The 20,957-nt window shown below is 42.6% G+C and overlaps 1 protein-coding gene across 3 annotated transcripts in view; it reads right to left on the reverse strand.

Annotated features, from left to right (window-relative positions):
- The window catches only part of SGK3 (serum/glucocorticoid regulated kinase family member 3), a 90,054-nt gene that overhangs the window by 67,328 nt on the left and 1,769 nt on the right, over positions 1 to 20,957 (reverse strand). The window lies entirely within an intron of this gene.

The following is a 20,957-nucleotide window of genomic DNA, read 5'->3' on the forward strand; positions in this document are numbered from 1 at the left end:
GTTACCGCTGTGGTAAGGAGGGTCACTTTCAGCGGGAGTGCTGCTCCTCGGCGGCGCCCGCTCGCCCCTCAAAGAAGTGTCCCAAGTGTAGGAAGGGCTATCACTGGGCTAATCAGTGTCGTAGCGGGTCGGGAAACCGCACAATGGGTCCCCCCCGAACCCAGGGCCAAACGGGGGTGTTTCCCACTCAGACAACTGTTCCTCTGCTTCAAAACCCATAGACTCCATGAAGGCGACGACTGCCGGAAGTGCAGGGCTTGATTTGATTATGCAGGAGGATGCTGACTTTTGGTTGCCTGGGGAGGTTTGCGCCATACCTACCCAGGTGATGGGACCTCTCCCTGCCGGATTTGTGGGTCTGGTTCTCCCTCGCTCACACGCTGGGAAACAGGGTTTTTTTTTGTCATCCCAGGGGTCATTGACGCCGACTACACCGGCGTTATTAAGGTTCAGGTGTGGACCCATCTTCCACAGTCGCTCCCACGTGGACGGTCAATTGCGCAATTGATTTTAATCCCCTATCAGGTGCCAGCTGCAGAGGATCGAGCCCGGGGCGGAGGCGGCTCTGGATCGACGCTGGCTCAGTCGCCATCTCACAACACGTCCTCTCCACTTGTTGCTCTAACAATGTCGGTCCGCCCCTCAAAACCTCCGTTAACACTTCTCTTAAATAATGTTCCTTTTATAGGGCTGGTGGACACTGGAGCTGACATTACGGTGATTCGTGATCCAGAGTGGCCGGTCAGTTGGCCAACAGTTCCTTCTAAAGAGTTGTGGGGGATCGGGGGTAGTAAACCCGGGCGCCAAAGTTTGTCTTGGGTCACGGTCTCTAAACCAGGAGGCCGTGCTCTTGCTACAATCCGCCCTTTTGTGCTCCCTGTCCACCTCAATATTCGGGGCCGTGACTTATTTACAAAGCTGGACACCACCCTCGATATTAATATCTAATGGCCCAAAACCCTCCCGCACCCACCTTGCCCTCCGCATTACCCTTGGTGTGGCAATCCTTAGAGCCCGTATGGATTGACCAGTGGCCCCTCCCTCTAGGGAAGCTGAAAGCGCTTCAGTCGCTTGAGCAGCAACATTTGCATGCGCAGCGCTTGGAACGCTCCACTAGTCCCTGGAACACCCCGGTGTTCGTTATTAAGAAAAAATCTGGTGCTTGGCGGCTGTTACATGATCTAAGGGAAATAAATAAACGCATCCAACCCATGGGCCACTTACAATTTGGCTTACTGAACCCAAATTTAATTCCTCAAACCGATCAGCTTTGTGTGTTAGACTTAAAGGATTGTTTTTTTACCATCCCCCTTTGCCCCCAAGATCGCGAAAAATTCGCGTTCACGGTGCCACAATAATCAGCAACCCTCTCATAGATATCAGTGGAAGGTCTTGCCCCACGGCAAAATAGTCTGACCTTGTGTCAACTTTTTGTGGATCAGGCCCTCGCCCCTTTTCGTGCCCGATACCCCACACTAAAGGTCTACCATTATATGGATGACATTTTGCTTAGTGGTCCCCAGGTCACGGCAGAACAGCTTGAATCTTTATCCCAGATTCTCGGCCAAAATGGCCTATTAGTGGCACCAGAAAAAATCCAACGCTCTTATCCCTACCACTACCTCGGGCATAAGGTTTTACAAACCTATGCCGCCCCTATTCGCCCAGAACTGGTTCTACCTCAACCCCTAACCCTTGTTAAATTACAACAGATTTTGGGTCATTTAAATTGAATTCGACCCTACTTCCGTCTCCCCACATCAATGCTGCAGCCGTTGTTCGAGCTCCTACGTGGAGCTCGGGCACCGGGCGCAATTATTACCGTCACTGAGGAGCACATTGCCTGCATTCGACAGATTAATGCAGTGTTGAGTCAGCAGTTTGTGGATAGACTCACTGAGGTCCGTCCCCTACAGTTGGTTCTCCTTGCCACCCCTCATACGCCTACTGCGGCTCTGTTTGTACCTCGTACGGACACAGCCGTCTCTATCATAGAGTGGATATATTTGTCATCCACTCCTCCTCGGAACATTTATCCTTATTTAGATGCCCTGTCCGACCTTGTTCGCAAAGCCCGCCACCGTGCAGTGCAACTCACAGGTACCGATTTAGTTGCCATTGTGTTCCCCTTGTCCCGTAGTGAATTTGATTCCTTGTGCCATGCCTCCTTGGCCTGGCAGGTGGCTCTTTGTGATTATGTGGGAGAAATCTCTTATAATCCCCCAAAAGATCCCTGATTGGTAATTACCAAACAGGTGCCCCTAGTTGTCCATCGTCTTAACCGCTCTCAACCCATTGTTTCAGCCATCACTCTTTTTACTGATGGCTCTCCACGTCGAGGTGTTGTCACCTATCCATTAGGTGACCCCCCTCGTTGGCACTCTCGTTTTACGCTGCCTCAGCATTCTGCGCAGTGCTCAGAACTGGCTGCTGTTATTTTGGCCTTTCAACTTTTTGCTGATTGTCCCTTTAATCTGATTGTGGACACCCATTATGTTTATCAGGTAATTGATCATTTACCCCTAGCCCTCATTACCCCTCAGGTCGATGCAGACCTCCTTCGCCTGTTTTTGTCTTTACAGTATCTCACCACCACTCGTAATTTCCCTTACTTTGTTGCTCATATTCGCAGTCATACCCCTCTGCCTGGGCTACTTACTGAGGGCAATGCGCGCACCGATCGCGCGTTACGTGGTGAGGTAAATTCCCTTTTTTCTGACCCCATTGAAAGCCATGCCTTTTTTCATCAGTCTGCCTCTGTTTTGGCCCGGCAGTTTCACATTCCTGCTGATCATGCCCGTTCTATTGTTCGTTCTTGCCCCCACTGTGCCGCTGCTGCCCCTACCTTTTCTTATGCCGTTAACCCCAGAGGCACCGCAGCGAATCAGCTGTGGCAAAATGGATGTTACTCATGTGCCACAATTCCGCCCCTATTCGTTTTTACATGTTTCCATTGATACCTATTCGGGATTCCTCTGGGCAACCCCACAGCGTGGGGAAGCCACTCCTAAAGTTATTCACCATTTGCTAGCCTGTTTTGCTGTTATGGGTCGCCCAAGCCAGATAAAAACAGATAATGCCCCAGCCTACTGCTCCACAGCCCTTTCCACCTTTTGTGTCCAATGGGACGTCCGTCTCACACACGGGGTCCCTTATAACTCCACGAGCCAAGCCATTGTTGAACGTGCAAATTGCACGCTAAAAACCTTGCTTGACAAACAATTAAAACAAGGGGAGCTGCGTCTCCGAACCTTAGGAGACATTCAGCAACAACTGCATATCCTTTTGTTCACTTTAAATAACTTAACGCTGAACGCAGATCAGCAGACCCCCGCGGATCGGCATTTTCATAAATCCGAGGTACTGGAAAGACCGCGTGTCTATTACCGTCAGCTGCCCGATCCGCAATGGCTGGGCCCAGTACGTCTAATCACTTGGGGTTGGGGATATGCTGCTGTGTCTCTCCCTGCAGGACCGTTGTGGGTTCCGGCCCGGTGTGTGCGACCGGCACTGAAGCAGCATGGCGTGGCTCCAGGGACTATCGAACCCCATATTGGAGTTTCAGCTGACCCTGGAGGAGAGCACGGTGCCTCCCGGGTCGACAACGAAGGGACGGAAACGGAAGAGGCGTAGTGTCCCAAGCCAGCCCGTGACATGGGGAGCAGTAAAAGCATTGGTCGCCACGGCTCAACGACGACTGGCAGCAAACCAACAGCCAGAGTCTCCTGAGACTTTGTTTGTGGCCATTCTTGCCCAAATTACTGCTAATTCTGTATTGATTGTATGCCTTTTGTGCCTGCTATTTCCTGTAGGGGTTGGCTCGGGAGCGTTTTCTCCGTTACGGGCTCAAATGACATATAACCTATGGGAAAGATTGGCTTCAATAGCAAATGTTACCCACTTTTGTTTATCTGATTCTGTAGCAGCCGGAGAATTGTTAGGTACATGCCTTATTCCAGTATGTCATCACCCTGAGGAAATAGGGAATGAGACGATGCTCGCTGCTTACGCGAAACTCTCTTCCCAGTACTCTGGCATGGCTAATTGGGGCCCGGCCAACTATACTTTGCCTCACACGGCCATATCCCTCCACACACCGTACCCGGCCAACAATGTCACCTGTGTGCATGTGGTTAACTGCACTAGTACAAAGGTGCCCTTGGGCTGTCGGCAAATTTCTCAACCCTTTTTAAATTGTTCCCACGCCGTGAATGTTTCGTACAATTATGGCCATATCATCCTACCATCAGGGTGGTTTTTTACCTGCGGCTCACGCACCTTTAGTTACATTCCCGCAAATTTAAGCGATGGCACCCTTTGCTGCCTCAGCAGAATGACACTCATTCTGCCTTTTGCCGGCCAAAAGCATAGTAAAAGAGGTGTACCCCTTTCAGAAGACTGTGTTGCAGATGTTGATCATTTTAGCCACGCTGAGTATACCGCCTTAGCGGCTTCTATTGTTGGAGTTCCCGGGCTTGCCACTTATACAGCCAGAACTTTAAATAACCTGGCATGCTTTGCGGCAAAGACAATTAATACAACATCCCAGGCAATTGCCCTACTTAACACAGAGCAACACGAATTAAGGGATGCAATTTTGGATAACAGAGCAGCCACTGATTTTTTGCTCTTAAAACACCATCTAGGCTGCTCCACGTTTTGGCATATGTGTTGCTTTAATTTAACTGATAATAGTCGCTCCATAGAAACTAGACTGGCCGAATTGGCCAATCTTACAGCACACATACGCCAAGATCTGGGGTTTGAGGGCTTTTGGAATTGGCTTACAGGATGGCTGCCCTCTCTAGATGGCTGCGACAACTTTTTGGTTATGCTGTGTTTGTAATTGTTGGGCTTATATTTTGCTGCTGCTGTATACAATGTATTCCCTCTTTGCTAAGGCTTTGTAGAGATCCGCCCTGGCAGGCTCCCCGAGTTATGTCCTTGTCAGTCCGGGAGTTAAATCGCTTGCAAAAGCAAATTGATGGCTACCATGAGATGGCCGAGCACAAATAATAAAAAAAGGGGGGATGAAGGGTTCATGTAGCGTTCATACACCTGGAAACAGTCAGGGCACACCCTGACTGTTGTGTAGGAGCAATGCACACGTTGCTCTGCTCTGTCCAAGGACATGGACCATGGAAACATGGACCATCTGGGAAGTCAAAATAAGGACATGAACCGTGGGAAGCTTCCTCGGCCTAGGCTCAAGGCCTGAGAACAAAGATTGTAGTAGATAGAGGCTGGTAAATAAGAATATTAATCAAAGTCATATTTTTTCCTTTGTTGATGCCTTTTGCGGTCGGAGTATGTAATGCGCAGGGGGGAGAGAAATAAAGGGGAGCTGGAAAAGCTGACAGGGGCAATCCCGTCAGCAGACCAGCCTGCTTGCTTCCCTAAAGCCGTGTCCTGTCTTGTATTGAACCGCCACTCTGAACTCAACCATTGCTTTCATAGTTAACACCGTATCTATAGCAGGATATAATCTTGGACAGAGATGAGGCCTATTCAGCAAAGTTTATGTATCATTTTGGAAGTGAAAACTAGTTGCTATAAAATGGTCACTGACCCACATTTTTTGTAAGGAATAAAGTTTTTGGTGTGTGTGGGGCGGGGGTGAGGGGTGTTTCTGTAGAGGGGAGGAAGGGAGGAGAAGGTAGTGGGAGGACAGCCCATAATCAGAAACACTCTTCTGGTTCATAGGAAAATCTGAATCCTGTACAAAACAATCCTTTTGAAAGAATCCTTATTATAGCAAAAGGTCTCAGTCTACAAAGAGGGGATGACAATAATGAGTAATTGAGAGAAATAAAGAAGTCATGCAGCATCTAGGAAAGAGATTTCAAACACAACTGAAGAATTTTAATCTGCCCAGACTTGAATTTGAGAAGGCAAATAGTCATTTACTGAAGAGAATGCAGAAACAGCAAACCTATATCCTGCCAAAACTTGTGATGTTCATTGACGAAACTGATCATCACATGAAACCATCAGTGGTGCCTGCTTCACATTTAATAAGTAGGGCCTTACCAAATTCACTACCATTTTGGTCAATTTCATGGTCAGAGGATTTAAAAAAATAAAATAAATAAATTTCATGATTTCAGCTATTTAAATCTGAAATCTCATGGTGTTGTAATTGTAGGGGTCCTGACCCAAAAGGCAGTCGTGCAGGGGGAGGTTACAAGGTTACTGCAGTGGGGTCACAGTACTGATACCCTTACTTCTGCACTGCTGCCAACAGCGGCGCTGCCTTCAGAGCTGGGCAGCTGAAGAGCAGCGGCTGCTGGCCAGGAGCCCAGCTCTGAAATCGGAGCCACCGCCAGCAGCAGCGCAGAAGTAAGGGTGGGATGGTATGGTATCGCCACCCTTACTTCTGCGCTGGTCCGGCTGGTGGAGTGTTGCCTTCAGAGCTGGGCGCCCGGCCAACAGCTTCTGCTCTCCGACTGCTCAGCCCTGAAGGCAGTGCAGAAGTAAGGGTGGCAATATTGCAGCCCCCCCTAAAATAAACTTGTGCCCCCCCGCAACTCCCTTTTGAGTCAGGCCCCCCAATTTGATAAATGTTGGTCTGCCCCCCATGAAATCTGTATAATATAGGGTAAAAGCACAAAAAAGACCAGATTTCAAGGGGGGGGGGGCACACACACCAAATTTCACGATCTGTGACGCATTTTTCATGGCTGTGAATTTGGTAGGGCCCTATTAATAAGAGGGTCCTGGTGGAGAATAGAGCTGTAGAACCAGTCAGATTTCAGAAGAATAACAGGCTATTATATGCTAGGGGGAATTATGGCCAGTGAATAAAACAAGGTCTAATCTTTGTTGAAGAGAATTAGGAGTAATTGGTGTGGCAGGAATTAAAAGTACTCTGAAAGCTTAATTAGCAATTTCTTGTGCTTCAGCAGTAGAATACAGTGTGTTTGAAAGTCAGGACTGAAGAATAGTTTATTATTTATTTATATTATAATAGCTCCTAGAGACTTTAACTAAAATCAGAGCCCCTCCCGTTAGGCACCGTAGAGAAACATAGCAAGAGAATCCCTGCCCTAAAGAGCATTCAATTTAGATAAACAAATCAGACAAAGGAAGAATTATTATCCTCCTTTTATAGATTAGGGAGGTGAAACACAGAGAGACTAAGGCCTGGTCGACACTTTACATTTAAATTGACCTAGCTACATTGTTTAGGAATGTGAAAAATTCACACACCCCAGTCATGTAACCCCCCCGCATGCAGACTCTTCTAGTTCTGCTGACCTAGCTACCGTTGCTTGGAGAGGTGGATTAACTACAGCAGGGGTCTCAAACACGCGGCCCGCGGAGTTATTTCCTGCAGCTCACCATAGCTCCCCGCCCCCCCCCGAGCACTCCAATACCCGCTCCTCCTCCTACCTCCCAGCGCTTCACACCACCAAACAACTGTTTGGCGGCACTTAGGACTTCCCAGGAGGAAGCAGGGACAAGCGGGGATGCAGTGCACTCAGGGGAGGAGGCGGAGAAGAGGCAGGGCCGGGGCAGGGATTTGGGGAAGGGGTAGGAATAGGGGCAGGGAGGGGGCAGAGTTGGGACAGGGACTTTGGGGAAGGGGTAGGAAGAGGCGAGGTCTCATGGAAGCGGTGGAGTGGGGGCATGGCCGGGGCGGGAGGGGGGCTTTCGTATCTTTGTATGAAAAGGTGTCAGTGATGCGGCCCTCAGGCCAATGCACTAGCCCTCATGTGGCCCTCGTAGTGATCTGGGTTTGAGATCCCTGAACTACGGCAATGGAAAACTCCCTTCTGTCACTGTAGGAAGTGTCCTGTCTACGGTACTACAGCAGCAGAGCTCCTAGGGCAGACATAGCCTAAGTGACTTGGACCAAGTCCCACAGGAAGTTTGCAGCAGAGCTGGGAATGGATCCCAGGTCACCCAAGTCCTAGGTCAGTGCTATAATCACAATCCCACGTTAAGTAAAGACAAGCCTCTGCTCACTCACACCAATCAAAAAGTTTAAAGTAAACAAAACCAAGTATTTGGTTCCAAGCAAGGAACCTAGCCTGCCACTTCCATTAAAAGCACCACAGCGCTAACCTCCTGCAGTGAGGCCTCATCGCTTTTGGCTAGCCTACTCTTGCTCCGATATAGAAGAGCAAGAATAGAGAAGAACCACAGTTGATGTCTGGCTGAGGGGTAATATCATAGCAAGCGTGCCTGCACGGTCACCAGCTTTATTCTACATCTACCATACGAGCGAGGGCTGTGATTCTTCACCTTGCATGTGCACACTTGAGCTAGCACAAGTATAAAACAGCAGCGTAGCCACGGGAGCAGCAGAAGTAAACCTGCCTGAAACCAGTGAGGATGTGCTCAGCCTAGCTAAGCTGCATCTGCACTGCCATTACCTGTGCTACTGTGGCCACTCTGCTATTTATACTTGTGCTAGCATGAGTACATGTACCCGAGCAAGGTAATCACACCCCCAGCTTGTAGACGCAGGCTTAGAGACAACCAGCCATACATAGGCAAACAGCGAATGTGCACCTATTTACATAGTAAACATTTTATCAGCCTAGTACAACTTATCTGAAAAGACATTTCAAGTTAAACCCACAGTGAGTCTTGTTTCATTAGGAGACATGTTAATCTGTGTAAACGTAAATGAAGGATTTCTCATTATGTTTTGCTTTCCAGACTACCTCAAAGACGCATTTTGACAGAAAGTACCAAAAACTGGCAGAATTCTGCTCACTGCTCTTTAAAGATATTGTTTTGTGCTGGATAATTCCTTGATCAGTCGACTGGATCATGCCCTTGTGGCAGGGAGAGTCTTGATCAGAGAGGTCATTGCCATCTCTAACGATCCTAAACAAGTCAGATTAACATGAACTACCTGCAACCTTAAACAAACATTTTTCTCATCTACACACATACACGTATTCTGTCACCCCAAACAATAAGATCAAGTTAAATTATACACAGTAGGAAGTCAAGAGACATGGACTTCTGCTACACTTTTATTGTTACCTCATCCCCCCAACTCGCCCCCATCCAGTTTGTTTTATCTACGTGCTGCATCCTGCCTTTCAAGTAGACTGAGAAGCTCCGTGGCGCAGGGACAATCTTCTTTGTTACTTTTGTCTAATATAGCTAGCGCACCCCTTGCCTGGGGTCCTAGATTCTACCCCAGAGACATAACATGGACATTATGGTACTAATTCAATTTTTGTTTGTTTACTGTCATTTGTTTTAAATGGGGAATTGCCTAAAAACATTTTATGACTATTTAGAAAGATCTTCAAAGTGGAAGTTTTTGGTGGAAGAAGTTTTGAATGTTTATCATTTCATTATGAACGTTTTTTCCAATTCCAGTTTGTTGGATTCAACTCAAGACAACCAGCCCCCCTTTTAGGAAGGTGGCATTTGTAACAGCTTTAATACAAAGGGGAATGTGGCGAGTACTGACTTCCCAGAAAGAATTAAAAAAATCCTCATATTGTATGTTTGACTTATTCTGGATTCAAACAACAGTTTCAGTGTCATCACATTCCTTCAGGCTGAACTTAGGAGAGGTTAGTTTGCTTTTGGTATAGGAATGCAGCACAGTGTTCTCTTTTGAACAGGAGCAGTGTAAAGTACTTAAGTTAATTACAAAGGTCCACCTAAATCACTTAACAGTTTATTCTAATAAGGTGCTTTTGTAACTCTTTTGCCTTTTTATACAGTCACAAGTATTGGAGATAGGTCTGAACCAAAACTCCAGAGCTCAGTACACCTTGGCTTTGGAAAAATCTGGAGGCTGTATCCAAATGCTGTAACTCATGTTCCTCTATGGTTGTTATAGATTACATCAACTTGTAGTAAGACATAGCACAATTACTCCTGAGAATATGCCTACAGTAATAAGTAAGTATCTACACATTGTTTTGGATGAACCTCCTATTGGGGCAGATCCACCAGTACTAACAACAGTGGGAGTGCAAGTGCTGACAAGCTGCCTAAGTTGGCATATCAGGCCTAGCACAGCATTTTGAGGAATGATGTATTATTATTTGCCCGATGCCAAGAAATATACTCAGTGCCTCACAAAGATGTGGGCCCTGCTGTGAAGAGTTTATGATCCAAAAGTTAGACAAAAAGACAAGTAGTATATTAAAGAAGAGACAGGATGAGAGGAACCCATGGAGAAGCTTTATTTAGACACACACACCTCCATGGAAGGTGTAGAAGGCTTTTTTAAATTAAATGTTTATAGGTAGGGTTACATTTTCTATTTAGAATGAATTGGTAGTGGCAGACAAGAAGTAGGCAAGAGAGGACAGAGGTGGGGCATGGTAGGAAAGTGGTATGTGGACCAGCAACTAGAACCAACCTCTGAAATGTATTGTGCACTAGACATTGATCGTATTAGTCTACATATTGATATTTCCAGTTAGTTTACACAAAAGGCTGCCATTACTTGGGCCTATTAGATAATATATAGGTTTTTAAAGAAGTCAGCTACAACATTATGGGGAGAAACATGTATACTGACAAGCTAGCTGCATTTCTGGAACTGACTCAGCCTTCTCTAGGTCCTTCCTCCCTTCCCACATGAATCTCACTATTAGGCCTAGAACTGATCTGGAAGATCAGTTTAAAGAGGTGCTTAATATATGCTTCCACAACAAATCCTCATGACGCACAATCATCATACAACAGCTACATTTGTTTTAAATAAAGTTGTTTTAAAATATTGTTACATATTTGGGTTAATCTGGTACTTTAAAAAGTCAGAAAGATTGCACATACAGCTGTGTTATAGTAAAACACACACAAAAAGACACCTCACCCTACAAACCTTACCCCTATTCTGACACATACCAAAAATCCAGATAAGGCAGTTCCTAACTTCAGCTCCACTTATGTAGTGTAGCTCATGGGGTCTCCCATCTGGAGGCCTCAGACTATATTACATAATACGAGCTGAAATATATAAATGGCTATAACCAAGAACGAAGGGTGCACTTCAATTTAAGGATAACGATTCTATCTGGCTTTTATAGTTTATATTCAACCAGTAGTTGTGGGTCTAAAGTTTTACATGGAACCTAGCATTTAAATAGTGGTTGCACAGAGAGTGAGTTTTAGTTGATTTAGGCCAGGGGATCTCAAGTTCACTCCTTTTTTGTCTAGCCTCAAATTTTAGTCAGACATAAAAGTTACTGTGGGACTTTTAAGTTACCACAGATATAAAATAGATACTCACACACTATGTGAAATAACATTCAGAAACATATCTAAGACATTGAGAACCCCCTCCATACAGCACCTTAGACACCCCAAATTATAACTGAATATAAGCTCACATTCTACATATTGTAGTTATAGTTTTACCTGAGAAAGCGTTTACTTGGCTTCTGTGCTTAATCACAAATTACATGTCCCTAACAGCTTGACACAATTTCTAGCACAGGTTAGTACAATTTCTAGCATCTTTCAGGTTTGCTTTTCATTACCTACCTATTGTGAGAAGAGTAGACTGGGAAATTTTGGAAGTGAATTTAGAAAGACTTGCTCAGAGTTTGAATCTCTCTCTAGTGAGCAGTTCTCTGCAGTACTAAATGTAAGTACAAGTACATCACTGTTCTCTCATTTAAAACATAGAATAATTCTAGGATTCATGGCAATGCCAGCCTAAACTTTGCTTTAAAGAACTCTTTGTTTTCAAATAAATCAATGCTTGGCTTTAGATAATTCTATAAAGAATCCTATTCATCCAGCACACAGCATACCAGCTAACATGAGAACAACCACCACCCCTACCAACTTCTCTGAAAATTTTAATCTCCTTTCATTTTTCTTCTGCATATATTTGGTATAAACACTTGTGAGATGTAGAATATCATTATAGCTAGAATACAGTTTTCTTTCTACACATAAAGCCTTTATATAAGGCATTTGCAAACTGATTAATTAGCCAATGTTATTCATATGAGTCTATGTAATGTACCATTTTCTTCATTGCTATTATAAGTATTATAGTGGCACAACGCACCTTAAAGGGACACGTTTCAGAGTAGCAGCCGTGTTAGTCTGTATTCGCAAAAAAGAAAAGGAGTACTTGCATCCAATGAAGTGAGCTGTAGCTCACAAAAGCTTATGCTCAAATAAATTTGTTAGTCTCTAAGGTGCCACAAGTACTCCTTTTCTTAAAGGGACACTATATCAGTCTGATTTTGCAGTCCCTTGTGCAAAGAACTCCCATCAGTTTTCAATGGGAACTCTGAACACAGAAGAACTGCAGGAGGAAGTCATTTAGGGCCAAGTCTAGGTTCTGTAAAACCCCGTATGTTGAAAAGTGTTTTGATTAATTGTTTTTCTACATTTAAACTTTTAAATATTAAATGTTCAAACATTTCTCTGGTGTCCTGAGAACCCAAGTCACGTGGTAGTATTGAATTAGTCTGGTCAGTTTTACTTTGAGGTTCTAATTTAATTGCTCACATGGGAGTAAAATACAAAAACCTAACCAGTGAAAGTAAATTAGATGAACAATTTTTAAAAATTGATGATATTTTAGTGAGACTGCACTATTTTGTAGTTAGCATTAAAGAAGGGAGTCAGGAGACCCAAGTTTGATTCTAGACTGCCAGTATCTCACTATGTGGCCTTGGGTAAGTCACTTAACCTCTCTGTACCTTATTTCTTAAAGTACTTTTTACCCCACGTGCCATAAAATGGTACCATCCAGTTATTTAAGTTTATTACAGAAAACTCACCTTTAGAGACAAACTCATATTGTTTCCATTTGAACACCTCATACATATTTCTCTCAACTACCTCTCTTTCTCTAGCTACCCCTTCCTTTAACTTTAGTTCGTTTACTAGTTTGCAACCAAGGTGGCAGAAAAACCAAGCCCCTTACATGTTTGAATTACTGATCTTCAGGCAGTCAGCTGCTCTGGTATATTTTTTGTCATTTAGCTTTTTCTTCTGAACCACTCTCATTTTGTCCTCTAAAGTAGTTTTGGTAGTGATCCAAACTTCTATGCTTTAATCTTACCTTAAAAAAGCAACGTAATTTTAAATCCCATCTGCAAACAGTACAGAAGTTATATAGATGTTAAGCAGCTAATGTAGAGAGAGAAAAATCTAAGACAAAACAGGCCATAAAATGGAAGCTTCAGAAGCTATTTATGTAACAGCATTCATTTTCTGGAAGTTCAGTCCCTAATTTACTAAAGAGAGTAAAATAATTAAAGGGCTTGATTATGATCCCATATGTAATACCAAGAAGCTAAACAGACTACATCTGAAGCACTAACAACAGTCTCTGAATACAACTGTAGCTCTGTCTGGCTACTGCAGACTAAGAGTGAATTAGGACAGATATTTATGTCCAACGTGCCTGTGCTTGAAGAGAATGAAAACAAGCCAGGAGAAATCAAAAGGATGAAGTCTTAGGCCTAAATACCTGTTATTCATTAGTATGTTCACCTCTCTGAATCCAGCAGCACATTTCAGTGCAATATTATTACAAAATCATGGGGTATAAACAGTACTTATGAGGCTCCTTGGTTGTTTATAGCCAAGTTTTCAGAAGCATTCACTAGTTTTGTTTGCCTACCTGACACCAAGGCCTAATTTTCAGAGATATTAAAGACCAAGGCATCCACTGACAGCAGATCAGGGTGAGGCACGAGGACACCAGTTGGTCACCCAAAAATAGGGCACAGCTCAGTGAATCAGTGTCTTTTCCTCTGTTTCTCTCTGGGCCTTTTAGCTGATCCAGCCAGCCTCCAACACTCTCTAGGTTGAGGTGACTCAGCCCTCTGGTTAGATCACACAGAAGTTCCACCCCTACAGGATACCCAAAACCCAAACTAAAAAATGAACACAAACAAACTTCCTTCTTCAGGGAAATCCCAACAGGCACTGATCTTTCCTGGTTCATGGCCCCAGCCAGCCTTCTCCCACAAAAGGAAACCTCCAGCTCTTTTCTCGCTCCCAGCCAGGCAGCCCCTGAACTGAGTCTCCCTTGTTAGCTCCTCACTCAAAGCATGAAGCTTGCTTCAGGTGTCACAGGACAGGGCTGATGACCGCCCAGCACACCATTAGCCTTTCCTGTCTCATGTTGGATTTGTACACTCCATCAAAAGGGGAATACAAAAATTAGTGAACACTTCTGAAAATTTTTAACTTAATTTATAGGAAGCCATTTACAGATGTAAAATCTGATATGCAAAACCAAAATCCAACAATTGGGTTTTACATTCTTGGTAACTTCATGATTATTCCGATCTACATGAAGCTGTCTCACCTCTGTTACACCCAACATTCTTCAGCTAACAATTTGATAAGATAAAAATACTGTTATTCAACTGTTTCAGAACAATAGGTGAGAGAGGAAGAACACAACAAAATTGAAATTGATTATATACAGTGGAAGAGAGGACTGCAACACTGTGGCATGCAGTATGCCTCATGGACAGTGAGATGTGTCACTTCCATTTCTTAGTGGAGGCTTGCATCAGCCTAGGTGGCCCATCAGAGAACCAGATTCTGATATCACTTTCACCTTTCCAAGAGGAATGCAATATTCCAAGAAATTATGCAACTTTTGAAACAGCAAAGTTTCCCAGTACAATTTGGCCAGGCACATAGTTCTGTTGGATTGTTTGAAACTGCAAAGGGGAACTCCAAAGTGTGTGTTGGGGGGGGGAGGGGAAAGGGGCACAATTTTATCCTTTAATGCTCCTTTATTCAAATTCACCCAAACTCCAATTCCTTTTTCATCTTCCCTGTCACCACCCCAAAAAGGAAAAAAAAAAAAAAGATTTTTCTACTTAAAAAAAACAACAACAAAAACCATTTAAAATATCAGGACTTTCAGGTCCCCCTGTTAGAGGATCTTTTCACCATGGAGGACATGAATATTAGCAGGCTGTAACCTGGGTAGGGTGACCAGATGTTCCGATTTTATAGGGACAGTATTGATATTTGGGGGGTTTTCTTATGTAGACGCCTATTACCCCCCACCCCCATCCCAATTTTTCACACTTGCTATCTGGTCACCCTAAAACTGGGTGACAGTTTTTCCTGCTCCCCAGGAGTGGTGGGAAGTGGATGATCAGTTAGACTAAGATGGGGAGAGGTACTATGCAGGTTACAATCTTATGTGATCTAATTACTCTCCAAAGAAAGATAGATCTTAGGCAAATTGAGGAGCTGATGGGACATTATTTAAAACAAATTAAGCTTTAGGATATTATTTAACCCTTCACTGCTTCTTTATGACATAAAGAGTTTTTGCTTTGCAGGTCACTTTCACACACCAAGATAAAATAAAATTATGTATGCCTGCTTAACTGAAAAAATCATTATGCTCTATAACTTTAATATTTAAGGATAGGTAACCTTACACAAAAAATTGCTTGTTTAGATCATCTGTGCCAGTTCTACTAGCCTATAAACAAAATTCACAGTGCTCAAGATTTTCCAGAGTTAATCATTTTCGCTGCTTCAGTTTTTGGATGCTCATCTTCAGACACCTTAAGAGGGTCTGGGTTTTCAGAAAGTGCCGAGTTTCTACCCTCTGAAAAGTCAGGTTCCTGTAATGGTGTCTCAAGTTGGGCATGCACAGGACGCTACAGCACTCTAGATTTACACCCCAGCTTGACATGCATTAACTGCTCGTTTAGACAAGTCACACTATAAAGGGCCACCTATGTGAATCTGATTGCAGGATCATGGTCTATGTCAGTGGTTCTCAAACTTTTGTATTGGTGATCCCTCACACTGCAAACCTAGGAGTGAGACCCCCCACTTATAAAGGGAAAACACTTTTAAAAAAACATTTAACATGATTATAAATTCTGGAAGCAAAGCAGAGTTAGGGGGTGGAGGCTGACAGCTCACAACCCCCCCATGTAATAACCTTGCAATCCCCCAGTTTGAGAACCCCTGGTCTATGTTAAAACTAGTATAAGCAGAAAATAAGGCTTGAGATGTTCCCTTCTAAAATGATTGTCATAACCATACAGCTAAGGGTTACCTAGAATTCCTCCTTACCTGTAAGGGGTTAAGAAGCTCAAATAATCTGGTTGGCACCTGACCAAAAGGACCAATGGGGAAAGAAGATACTTTCAAATCTTGGGGTGGGGGGAGGCATTGTTGCTGTGTTCTCTGAGGAAAGCAGAGAAGCATCAGGTCAAAAAACTCCTTCTTCTATAAACCATCCTGTAAAAGTCTCTGATATTACAAAAAGAGTAAGTAAATAAGGCAAGGTGCATTAGATTACCTTTTGTTTTCAACTTGTGAATTTTCCCTTTGCTAGAGGGAGGTTTATCCCATTTTTTTGTAACTTTAAATTTTTGCCTAGAGGGGAATCCTTTATGTTTTGAATCCGATTACCCTGTAAAGTATTTACTATCCTGATTTTACAGAGGTGATTCTTTTACCTTTTCTTTAAATACAATTCTTCTTTTAAGAACCTGATTGATTTTACATTGTTCTTAAGATCCAAGGGTTTGGGTCTGTGTTCACCTGTACCAATTGGTGAGGATATTATTCTCAAGCCTTCCTCAGGAAAGGGTGTGTAGGTTACGGGGAATATTTTTGGGGAATAGGACTCCAAGTGGTCCTTTCCCTGGTTCTTTGTCTAAATCACTTGATGGTGGCAGCATACTGTTCAAGGACAAGGCAGAATTTGTGCCTTGGGAAAGTTTTTAACCTAAGCTGGTAAAACTAAGCTTAGGGGGCCTTTCATGCGGGTCCCCACATCTGTACCCTAGAGTTCAGAGTGGGGAAGGAACCCTGACAATGATACCGAACGTGAACCTGCAATTAGTCTGCTTTGGAATTATAAAATTAGAAATAACAAGTTATTCATGTCTTAAATCCTAGATCCTAAGGGAAACAAGAGTCACCAAGCACCTATTTTATTTTACCAATACCTTGTATTTTCAGTCAAATATATTTTACTTCCTTGTGTTAAAACTGTGCTATTAAAAGACTCTTTGCCAGGTCAGACCAACTATGGAGGCTGGCTTTGATAGTTACACTAGCTACCTACAATGGGACAGAAAATCTGCCTATTAAAAGCCAGGACTCACTGACTTTAATTTCCACCACTATTTTAACACACACCATCACTTGAAATTATCCACCGATCTGTGGTTTGACTTTAAACAAGTTGAAAATGAACAGATTCAGTACTTTTAAAGTGCCCACACCCTAAAACTATCTCCTTAAAATATGGATTACTAGTGAATAACTTGCAGCAGATTTTGCCAGTGGACAGTCAAACTGTTTTACCCAAATACATACACACTGGGATCATCACAGGACCTAAAGCAGTTCAGTAGTATTTGAGCACCTAATTTATTTAGGCTCCTTTGAAAACCACATATTCAGAGAACAAAGGTTAGGAAGTGAGAATGTTACTATTAAGATATTAGTTTCTCCCTTTAATTTTTGTACACCATTTACATACCACAATGACAGATGGTTTAGGAAAAACTTAAGGTATGGAATAGACTTCTTTTGATTACTGATGGGATTCTTCAATATTCTGAGGGAAAAAATCAGGGCTCAGATTCAGACAGTATGCACTGGTACATCTCTTTCATGTTGCCATCTTATTCTCCAGCAGGGTGGATAAAAATCAATGATTTTAAAAAATAAACAATTGGATTTTATTTTATTTAAATTGGATTTTTTTGATAAAATGCTTTTTGAGGAAAAAACCTATCTAAAGATAGTTTTAATTAAGATACATTATAACTCAAAGATATCTCATCATGGAATAGGGATTATAAATTCTAATTCTATTGTATGAGACAATATATTCATGTAATGTTTAAGAAAAGTTTTGTAATTGAGTTCCAATAGTTCATGGATTAGGGACTCAATCTCCAGGGGATTCTGTATAGATTATTTAAATTAATCTTTCTACCTACCCAATGGGACTCAGTACTCAGTCTGGAAGATACCATCAGAGATGCTTATTTTTGCAGTTCTCAAACTGTGGATTTGTGTCTCCAGAGATAACATGCTTGTTAGCAACAAAAATGTTTTAAGTAAATAAATCAATAAATATAGAGAGGTGAGAAATAACAGACCTCAACCCTATTGTCCCTCTGCAAATCTGTGTACACAGAGTCAAGCCCTTACCTCTCTCTAAAAGTGAAAAGTTTAAAAAAGTTCAGTGAATAGAAGATTGTTGGGGGCGGAACAGATCTGGACAAGGAGAAGTCTGGAGACAGATGTGAGAAAGGAGGGACAGGTAGTAGAAACAAAAGTGAAAAACTGTTTGAGCAACATATTCCAGAAGTCTTGAGGTCTTTCTGAGTGTAGCATTCATTGACTTGAGATCTACCATACCATTCTCTCACTAGAAGGGAAAACCTATAATGGTAGCAGGCTGTAAAAGAGACCCAGTTTGGGAATAGGAACCATTCAAGAAATATATGTTTGCTGATGATGTTTTAAAGAAAGTCACACCAGTGAACTGGTGGAAGTCACTTCAGCACTTGGATTCAAAGACTGTTGAATTGATAATCTCACTTTTAACAGCAGTAGCTTCTTCTGCCAGTGTAGAAAGTCTAAAGGAAGAAAATATTCTAATTCATTCCAAATCGAGAAACTGTTTGGGACCTGAAAAAGCAAGAACACTTGTTTTTCTTTTCCAGATTATGAACAAATAGTAAAATGAAGGTGAAGACGACTGAGTTAGTTGCGGAAGCCAATATTTTAAGTTTCCTGGCTGATAGTTGATTTAATGTTTGTTTTTAAATAAATATTTCGTTTAACTATTTTAGTTAAACAATTTTAACAAAAACAAACCTGATTTTAAAAAATGTGAATGTTTAACTAAATTCAAAAATTCATATGCTTGTTTTGTTAAAATATTATGTTTGATGTTGAAGAAATAAATCCAGAATACATAATGTTGTTTTAGTTAAATAAAAATTTAAAATGTCTGTCTGGTGATGTTCTCCTCCTAATACAGCATAGCAAGGAAATCTTCCAAATATTAATGATTAACCTATTTGAACTGGAGATAGTTCACCTCCCAATGACTTCATAAATATCTGCTTCAATTACCTTCAATTACCAAACAATCATTCATTTTCTGATATAGCTGTAAAACTCATTTGAAAAGTTTTCAAAATAAATCGCTTAAAAATGTATAGTGTGTACTTTCTAAAAATGAAACCTACATCTATTTCTGAGTTGTGAAGAATATGTATTGTAGTTATAACAACCAGCAAGAATGCACTTTTATGTAGAAATCCATGATTAAATCAAGTCTTCCTGACTAGTGATTTAAATCATGATTTAAATCAAATCCACCCTGTTCTCCAGAATCTAAGATTCATTTTTAAAAATAAATCTCTAGCTGTTATAGTTGCTGAGACAGCCTCAAAGACTTGAACTAAGTGTAATCGATAAAGTGATGTCTGCCTTTGTTCGCAAAATTTGAAAATGGGTGAACAGCCTCATTCATCTCATTAGGGGCTAACTCAGATGCCCAACGATAACAGTGCTGACATTTAAAGCATTAGCTATTCAGCTGCTCATCAAAGCATGTAAGAAAGGAGTGTGAGAATATTACTACAAAGATCTGCACAGTCTATGAGCGACACGTCATTTTGGTTCCACAAGGGAATGGGTGTGGGTGAGTACCCCCCACTTTTCCCACATACACCCCAAAATCAAGGAGTCAAACCCAAGCAGTCTAGCAGAGTCCAGTCAAGGACCAAAGAGAAGCCAAGCATGAGAAGCTCAGCAGGGCCCAGGAATGTATTTGGACCCCACTGAGGGGGAGCTGAACCTTATGCACGTTCAGGGCTCCTCATATTTTGAATAGCTGCTATATCAGCTATGAGCAGTGAGTCAGGCTTGTTTTGTGGGTGGAGCTTGGAAGAGTACCACCACTCCCCACATCTGACTTCTGAACAATCTAAGCCTCTGAGATGAATATTGTTTCCCACCACATCTGCACAGAAGGGAACGCCCTGGTTGTGGATTTCTCCTTCTGTGCAGAAGGGAGGCTTAGCCACCGCTGTAGTACTGTCTTGTCTCCAGTCCTCCCCAACCTGGCGCAGCAGAGGTCTCCAGGGGGATAAGGAGATGTAGAGAGTCAAAGGGATGCAAATCCTTCTCCCTCTAGCCCTGTGGTTACCTGAGAAAAGTAATACAGCCCCCTATTGTATTAACTTGCTTAGTGTCTTTCAGAGGGAAGGTAAAGAAAGCAAGGTAAGGGCCACTATTCACTTAAGGCTTTGAGGAAAGCCTTACTCAGTCTCTCTCAATTGCCCTGAGTTTAGTCACTCCCTCCCTACCTCCCAAATGTCTGTTGCTTTCACCAGGCGCCAATATTTATTCAGGATCATGTAGTGGAATCATAACACTGGGGTTGTCTACAGTTGCAATTCACACCTCAAAAACCTCCCAACCAGCCAAGCTAAACATTGGACATATGGGATGAAGATCCATTGAGGTACACAAATAGTAGGTCAACAACCTTAAAGAGAGCAAGGGAAACTGTCAGCTTGGGTTTGGAGGGAGGAAAGGAAAGTTTACTCTCCCTGAAATGTACCTATCATTATTACAAAAAACAGCTAAAATTACACTAACTGAAAGAAGTTAATGAGCAGAAAATTTCTCCATTTTTTCTGTTTGTTTACTCTGTGCATTTGACAGCACTTGGGCCCCACTCTTGTAATCAGATCCTTTTATAAAGATATTTTCAGTTTCTCCCTTGCTAACAGACTACACAGAGGAGGAGAGGGAACTGAAACTTCCATATACAAACCTTGATCCTGCCATTGAATCTATGTGAGTGCAAGACTGCCAAGATGGATCTGATTACAAGATTGGGGCCAAAGTGCTGTCAAATGCACACAGTAAGCAAAGAGGAAACAGAATTTTTTCTGCTCATTAACTTATTTGGGTTAGTGTAATTTTAGGTGGTTTTTGTAAAAATAGCAGGTATG

The sequence above is a fragment of the Lepidochelys kempii genome, chromosome 2, assembly GCF_965140285.1.
Source record: "Lepidochelys kempii isolate rLepKem1 chromosome 2, rLepKem1.hap1, whole genome shotgun sequence".
Classification (NCBI taxonomy): Eukaryota; Metazoa; Chordata; order Testudines; family Cheloniidae; genus Lepidochelys; species Lepidochelys kempii.